The sequence below is a fragment of the Cibotium barometz genome, chromosome 28 (genome assembly GCF_041138505.1).
Source record: "Cibotium barometz isolate CiBa-2024 chromosome 28, ASM4113850v1, whole genome shotgun sequence".
NCBI classification, from domain to species: Eukaryota; Viridiplantae; Streptophyta; class Polypodiopsida; order Cyatheales; family Cibotiaceae; genus Cibotium; species Cibotium barometz.
In genome coordinates, this window is record NC_141073.1 from 24,959,578 (window position 1) to 24,968,287 (window position 8,710).

Genomic DNA, 8,710 nt, shown 5'->3' on the forward strand with positions numbered 1-8,710 from the left:
AAGAGGTAGCTACCACTAGGGATAACTAATATACTTCGAGAGCATAAGAACTTGGCATACTCCGTTGGTATATATCTTACACCATCTTCAAATAAAAATACCTTCTACTAAGCCCTCTAAGAATCTAGAAATCACTCACCACATGGTAACAGCTAATTTACTTAAACCAGCCAACTGTGTGTGAACATGCAAATAATATATGCAAAAGTGAAAAGCACATAAAGAACAAAAGATTATGATTTGAATACACCTGTTGTAGTGCTCGTTGGATGTTGTGCAGATTGCTTCTCTTTGCTCTTTCTGTCTCCCCCCTTCCTAATTTGTGTGCACGGTAGGTGGACTATTGGGGCGTGTTTGTATGCTCTTGTTTAGCTGATATCTCTGTAAAATGTCTGATTAACAAACAAGAAAAGAAAAGAAAAGATAAAATTTGTTATTGGTGCCAATCACCGAATATAGCCAAGGGGAAAAACCCAGTGGGAGAAAAATGCCTTGGTTTGTTGATCTTATTGTGGAGTCGATGAGCTTACCCTTGCACTGGTCGTGGATCCGTGTCCACTTCTGCTGGAAAGATGGTATCAATCACTTCAGGATGCAAGGACAACCCTGTACAAAAGCCGGCCTCTGGAGAAGGTGGTAGAGAAAGGAGTGCTTCCTCGCTAAAATATGGCATTGGTTCTATGGGAAGGTTAAGCAGACAATTTCGATTTTGGAATTGCTCAATATAGGTACTCATAGTAATCCAAAATTGACATGTTGAGGTTGGGGGAAGGAGGGCTTGCAAGATAGGTGGTTGCAAGTCATTTATGCATGTATCCCTCCATTGTTGTGCTTGAACCTCCTCAGGTAATCTACGTTGATTGTGTCCTCGGTCTGGTACTCTCACATCAAGAAGGTTATAGCGTTGGGGTGTAATTCCCACAATTTGTTTCATTAAGCCCGTACCATATCGTCGAAAGTAAGAGCGGCATAGCCAACAAATGTGTGAAGCTTCTCCTAATACGAGTCATGCACACTCTTGACAATGTGGAAATGGATGATGCTGTTGATAGAATAAAGTGAGAAAGTGATGCCCACATCAATTTTCACCTAAGGGAGCATAAAAGTACCTAGAATGAGTTTGAAAAGGAGGAGCACTATAACCCCCGCGATGTTCAGGTTGAGTATTATCAAGGTCAATGCATAGTGGACATGTATCTCGCCAAGTATCCATCAGGAGATATCTGGGTGTAGAACAATGAAATTTAGAAACTTCAAACTTTATACTCATATCCATCATTACAATCCCTATCAAAAACAATGTAGATAAGATCATCTCAAAAAGAACACAATCCTGTAAAGGCATAAGGAACCACATTAGTAAAAGTGAGGCTATTCAAACACTGATCTACCAAAGAGCTTCAATTGTAGTGTTAATGCCATACCTTTGGTTTTGTGTATGTCCTTTTTAAGAGGTGGGAAGGATAGCAATTGTCGAGGAATTTGAGCAAGATAAGAGGATTTAGGCAGTGAAGTGCTAGAATCTGTGCTCAAAGGAGACTCATGTAAAGTTGGATTTGTCTTAGATACACAAGTTGATGGTGGAATTGTGTAACAAGAAGAAGTTGGGACAACTGGTGATTCAATACATGTTTGGGGAAGGTCAACATAAGTAGATTTGTAGGTGCTATTACAACCACCTATCCCATCTTGAAGAGGTGGTGTTGATTTCCTTTGCACCCACTGATATGGAAAACCAAGAGTGGCTTTTGGAATCTTATTGATACACTCTTCTGGCTCTTGCAAACCATAGCATTTGGGAAGCCAAAGTGCTGTTGCACCCTCATAATAGCCTTGTGCTTTAAGAACGTGCTTTGGGACCCAATGAGTAACAATCTGAGGTTTAGGCTTGGAAAAGATATGCTTCTTAGGAGGTTTAGCAACTAGGCTAGATGGTACAAGTTTGTAAGCATCTTTGGGTAGCCAAATTGACAATTCCTTCTTGCCTGGCCTCCTTTGAGCAGTGACTAGAGTAGTTGGAATATGCCACCCATGGCCCTCATTTGAGGACTCATCGATTATCCACATCATTTGTCTTGGAGCTTGAAGAGCAGATGTTGAAAGTGGGTTGTGTAAGGTAGAACTACCACCCTTTTGACATGATACAACTCGTGGGGCAGCAGATCCCAAGATGCAATCAGAATCAATTTGCAATTTGTATTGTCTATTCTTCCAATCTAATGAACAATTGGTAGCACTTAACCACGATCGACCAAGAACAGCCTCTACCACTGCCTTGGACTTACTAGCCACATAAAAGGGAACTGACATCTGGTGATCCTGAATGGAAATCATAATGACACATTTTCCCTCTATAGGGTTATCTTCACCTGAGAAGCTTCGTAAGTCAACAGGAATGTGCACAAGTGTTGGTTGTCCCAAAGCTACCCATGTGTCAAATGAGAGAACATTATAATCTGCACCAGAGTCAATTAAGGCAGAGACAAAGTAGGTAGTCTCATGAAGATGTCGACACACGTGAATATTGAAAGGTTCGACATATTGTTCATCAGTAGCCAACTGTAAGGCCAACACAGAAGCCTTGCGACGCTCCCTTAGCTTTTGCAACTCTAGCTTTAGCCTCTTCTTGAGCTGACGTTTAAGTAGGTCATGTGCTGCTTTCCGTGTGTTGGCAGCATGCATTTGTTGAAGCATGGCTTCAGTTAGTGGTTCATTGTATTTCTTGAGACGACTTCCATTAATGAAGTTAGGCATTTGCTCACCTTCTAGTGTCTCTAAACGCACTGCACCACTTGGAGTAAGCTCATTAATCACGAACGATCCTAGGCCACATTTCTTGAGCTTTCGCTTATGCTTCTTAAGTGTGTACAAGAGCACAAGGTCCCCTTTTTTGAATCGGCCAGTTGTTACATTTCGATCATACCATTGCTTTTGTCTCCTCTTCTCGGCATACATCCCCATTATCCCCAATAAGCGGGTCTCATCAAGCTTTTCCAATTCATCAACGCGTTGAGAAAGCTCATGACCAATCCAGTCCAATTGTTTAGCAACTCGTAGAGTAGGTACAAGAAATTCAATAGGAAGAATTGCATCTAGCCCAAAAGCAAGCTCAAATGGGGTTGTGTCCACCACAGATGTTTTATAGGCTGTTCTATATACCCAAATAACTGAGTGCAACTTTTGCTCCCAATCAATCCTATGTCCCTCAACAATCTTTGTGAGTGCTGTGCAGAGAATCTTGTTAGTACTCTCAGCTTGACCATTGGTCTGGGGATGATAGGGTGCAGAACGCTTGTGAATTACCATAAATTCTTGAAGTAAAAACTCTATGACCTCATTAAAGTGCACACCCTGATCACTAACGGTTTCAATAGGTAAGCCATAGCGTGTAAACACGTACTCATACAAGAACTTGGCTGTGGTTCTTGCATCATTTTTTACTGTAGCCTTTGCCTCTACCCATTTGGTCAAATAGTCAGTTGTTGCGACTATAATATATTCGGGCATGCGTGTGATGAGCTGGAGGTTTAATGGGACCGACAAAATCAATACCCCATTTGGCAAACGCCCGTGTGCTTAACATAGGCCGCAATGGCATATTGTCCTTTGTAAGAAGGGAGGTTTGGTCCTTTGACAATCGTCACAACGTTTCACATATTCTTCGGCATCCATTTGTAAGGTTGGCCACCAAAGCCCAGACCACCTAATCAACTTAGCTGTGGTATTGCCCGAAAAGTGTCCACCCCCAACACCTGCAGGTGCATGAGTCAAGATTTTCAAGTAGTCAGCTTCACATACACATATGCTCAAGTTGCCATCCTTGCCCCTCTTGTAGAGTTGGCCCTCTATCAGCATATAGTTGGCCGCTTCAACTTCAATAGCACGCTTTCGATGTCTAGGAATTGTTCGATCAGTATGACCATACTTAAGATAGTCCACAATATACTTACTCCAACTTGGTGTAGTTGAAATTTGGAATAATGTGACATTATGAATTGGTTGTTGAATATGACAAGAAGCACAGTTACGAACAAATTTTTCAGCATCCGCATGCATGGTAGGCCACCATTGCCCATCCTGAGTTATACGTCGCACACAAGTAGTAGCTGCATGGATTCCACCAATACCCTCGTGTGCCCATTCCAAGATCTCCTCATATTGGTCAGGGTTAGGTATAAGCCGCAATACTCCATCATTACCCTGACGATATAATCTCCCTGAGAGTAACTTGAATGGTCGCCATAGGTTCACATTAGGACCCGCTAGTTGTATCTGCCCACTTGTCAAAATTTCTAAGATGGGTTCAGACCATTTAGGAGCTGTCTCTACAAGGAAAAGTGTTGAATCTAACATATCATCATCCATACCCATAGGAGCTTCTCCAGATGTGATTCGAGACAAATGATCTGCCCTTAGATGAGTTGTTCCTTTTCAGACTGCCACTTCAAAATCAAACTCAAGAAGGATGACAAACCACCTCACAATCCTTCCAGTTGCACAAGGCTTATTCACCAAATACAGCAGTGCTTGATGGTACACAAAAAATATAAATTTGTTTGCCAAAAGGTAATGGCAAAACTTTTTCACTGCATATATCATTGACAAACCTTCTCTTTCTGTTGTGGTATAATTCTTCTCAGCATTGTTCAACTGTCGACTAGCATATGAGATTGGGAAATCCTTATTATGTTCTCCCGATTGAGCCAAAATACATCCAATTGCAAAGTTTGAAGCATCAATATGGACATGAAAGATTTGGTTCCAATCTGGTGCCCGTAAGATGGGTGTAGTCACACACTAATGCTTGCTTCAACTTTTCAAAAGATTCCTCACACTCATCAGTCCAATTAATTTTTTTTACAAGAAGAAGAGCATATAATGGTCTGGCTAGGACAGCGTACATGTAGATGAATCGACGATAATAGCCACAATGTCCCATGAATATTTGTACCCCTTTAGGATTGATAGACCGAGGTAATGAGATAATGACATCAATTTTATCCATATCTGTTGAAATCCCATTGCGAGAAATAATATGGTCCAAAATTTTCCCTTGTCTTACCATGAATTTGCACTTGTCAGGATTCAAGCATATACGATAAACTTGACACTTTTGAAACACAAGTCTGAGGTGTTCTATATGATCATCATGCTCTTGTGAGTGAACACATAAATCATCCATGAAGATCTCAAGAAATTGCCTAAGGTACTCCTTGAATACATGACTCATTAACCGTTGAAAGGTTGCTGGTGCATTTGTTAGACCAAATGGCATAACACGATAGGCAAAGATGCCATCTTCAATAGCAAAGGCTGTCTTGTGTTGATCCTTTGGATCAATTGACACTTGATTGTAACCGGAGAATCCATCCAAGAAACTATATGCCTTTTTCCCTGCAACTCGTTCCAAAACATGATCTGTGATTAGAAGTGGGTAATGATCACGTACAGTAGCTGCATTTACCTTCTTGAGGTTTACACATACTCGAAGTTTTCCATTTTTCTTGGGCACCACTACAATAGGGGAGATCCATTCAATGTGTTCAATCACATAGATAAATTCTCCCTCTAAGAGCTTGTCTATTTCTTCTTTTATCTTTCGTGCAAAATTCTCATTGTAAGTATAAGGACGTTGCTTGGAAGGCTTTGCATCCTCTCGCAATGGAATTGTATGCTGACATATGCTTGGATCAACTCCTTTGAGGTCTTTATAACTCCAAGCAAAAACATCGCGATACTCCTTTATTGTTTGAATTAATAACTTCTCCTCATCTAAGGACAAGTCTGTGGCAATCCACACATAGCGAGGCTCTTCTCCTGGCTTGGCGATATCAATTTTTTTTGCATCTTCTGGACCATCATATGAAACCCCTGGCATGCTTGGCTTTTGTCGCATGGGCTGTTGAAGAACAATCTTCCGATCTTGAAGAGTGTACTGTGTGAAGTTGGGGGGAACATTGAGACCTTGTTCTTGTCCACTTGAGTCATCACTAATTGAAGACCATGTGGTTTTGAGCTCTCTTTTGCAATCTTGCATCAGATTTTTTTGTTCAACCGTTATCTTTGCACTTCCGACACTCTCTTTTGAATCGGTTTGAGACTTGAGTTTTGGTTTTGGTTTCTTCGTTTTTTTATGATTTTTGCTAACAGTTTTTAGCTTTTCTCCTGGTTGGTATCCATCTGATCGTTTTACTTGGTCTTTGATACTATCTTGTGCTTGGACATAGTATAGATATCCATTCTTTCCTGAGAAGTGAGGTGGTGGTCGAGAGTGCATTCTTAAACTCCTCATCTTCTTTTTGTTTTCTCTCACATCGTTCCCTCTCATCTTGTTTACGGATTCTCTTATGGCTCTTACAGCATTTACGTTTAGGTCGGCTTTCGAGGGATCTCTATTTGAACCTCCCTTCCTCTCAAGAGTAGACGTGCCTTTCCTAACTCTTCCTCGGGGATTATCACATCATCTTCAAAATCAGAGTCCCATCCATCTTCCTTATCAGCATCATTAGCAGATTCGAGTGTTAAATCCTCCACTGAGACTTCCTCTACATGCAGTGCTGTTGTGGATGCATCCCCATAGTACAAATCATCTAGAAGGTCACGTGGTTGTACCATTCGTATAGGAATAATGTCATATCCATCTGAGTCACAAAATTGAATTAGCTTAGGTAAAGCACATGTCGATAATGTTGCAAGGACATGACTCCATTCTAGTGGATCAATTAAGTGCTCAGGGAAGGGTTGTGGAATGTATGCCTCATCTGATACACTTTGATTACCCTTAAGTCTCTCAATGTTGAAATCCTTACATGAGGCTCCACACATCCACAGATCTTCTCGCCCATCTAACAATGTAACTCTTGAGCCCTCAGATGAAGCAAAATCAAACTCATCTATTGGAGACCTTGTTACATCACGATATGAGTGATTCTTTAGGTTGACCCTTGTGATGACAGAATCATGTCAGAGGTACAAATAATTGTATCCCCAATCTTGAATCATTTGAAATTGTCGCATGAATGGTCTACCCAATATCACTTCATAGTTTGGATGTTTTCCAAAATCCACTACTGCAAATGTGTGCTCATATTCAATCCCACATGTGGTGACCAATATATTCTTTAGCAGCCCAATGGGATGTTCTAAGCTTCCATCTGCTAGCTGCAAGCGCATCCTGGTACTCCTAATAGCTGGTTTGCCCCACTTTTCCCAAATGGACCTTGTCACAATGCCCACTCCTGCACCACTGTCAAGTATTGCAGTTGAAGCTACTTTTCGCACTTCTAATGGGAGGGTCGCATTTCCCTGATCGTCCTCACAAAATTTTCCTACTTTGTTGATAGGAATTTGTTGATAGGAACTGGCATAACATGCTTTGTCTTAGGGTGTATAGTACAATGATGGTGACCCTTTTTTAGCAATACCTACTCTGACAAACATATGGCAATATCATTCCACAACTCAGGTCGAAGCTTTATCAAATCAAGCAAAGGTAAGGTACAAGCCACTGGTGCTGACAAAATAGCTTGCACGATACCCATATCCATCTCTTTGTCAACCTTCTATGCATGGAGGGTATCCTCAAGGTTTGAGAAGAGTTCTTATATTCTCCCAAATAAGATGGTAAGGTTTTCATTGTATGCTTACTTCTAGGAGAAACAATTATTTGAACTTCCTCCTTGATGCTTGGGCATCTAAAGTTGTTTTCTGTGCCCCTGATAAAATCCACCTCAGAGAATGGAGGTGAAATAATAGAGGACATATTCTCATTAACTTTCTCATGAACTGCTGCCCACATCTCATTTGCCATGTCCTTGTTAGCATCAATAACTTCATCATTGTATGGGAAGGCAAGACTAGGTGGTGGCAGAATGCCTTCTTTCAATGGGGTGTCAATTGCTGCAGACTTTTCGCTATGAGCTTGGGAGATCAGCTCACTTTTCATTTCCCAACTTGATGACACTTCTGGTATGGTTTCTAACGTTGGCTTAGGAGAGGTTGGGCCCCGAGGGATAGGTGGAGGTGGGCCCTCAAGTATTGATTGAGCTTCCCTAATGAGTTGCTGATGTATAGCTAGATTGATCTTCTCCTCTCACGAGGGTTTGGGTATTCTTGAAGCTTCTTGGGTAGCTCAGATAAAGCTGCAATGCGACTTCTATGAGCATCAATGATGGCATCTAGAGTCTCGTTCACCTTATCCACAAAAACAGAACCCCCTGAACGGTTGTACTAGCCTCATCTTGTTTAGCACTAGGCCTAGGTTGAGGTTGATGCTCCTCATGCACTTCTTGGGATGTCAAAGCTTGATCCTTCATGTTTTGTTTAGAGACTTCTTGAGAACTAGTGGATGCACTCTTAGTTTGCTTGTTGCGGTTCTTTTTCTCCTAGTGGTCCTTTTTCTATTGGAATGTAGGGTCTTGTCCACTAGATTTGCCTTTGCATCCCTAGTTCGAGGTGTCTCATCAGTCTGCATTTCGGCATTTCGTGTCTGTGATCTAGTCATGACTCTAAGTGGCACGACATCCTCATTCTCTGATGAAGGTGGTGATGAAACTGCCTCTACAAAGTTGAGTGAGACCTTTGGTTGAGAGGTGCCTTCCTCATGTGGTTTCAGCAAACAATCCTTTGGAAAGTGTTCTACACAACACCCTAGACAATATCTTTCAATTGGTGGAAATTGTGGTACTATTGTATTGGATCGAGCTGCTTG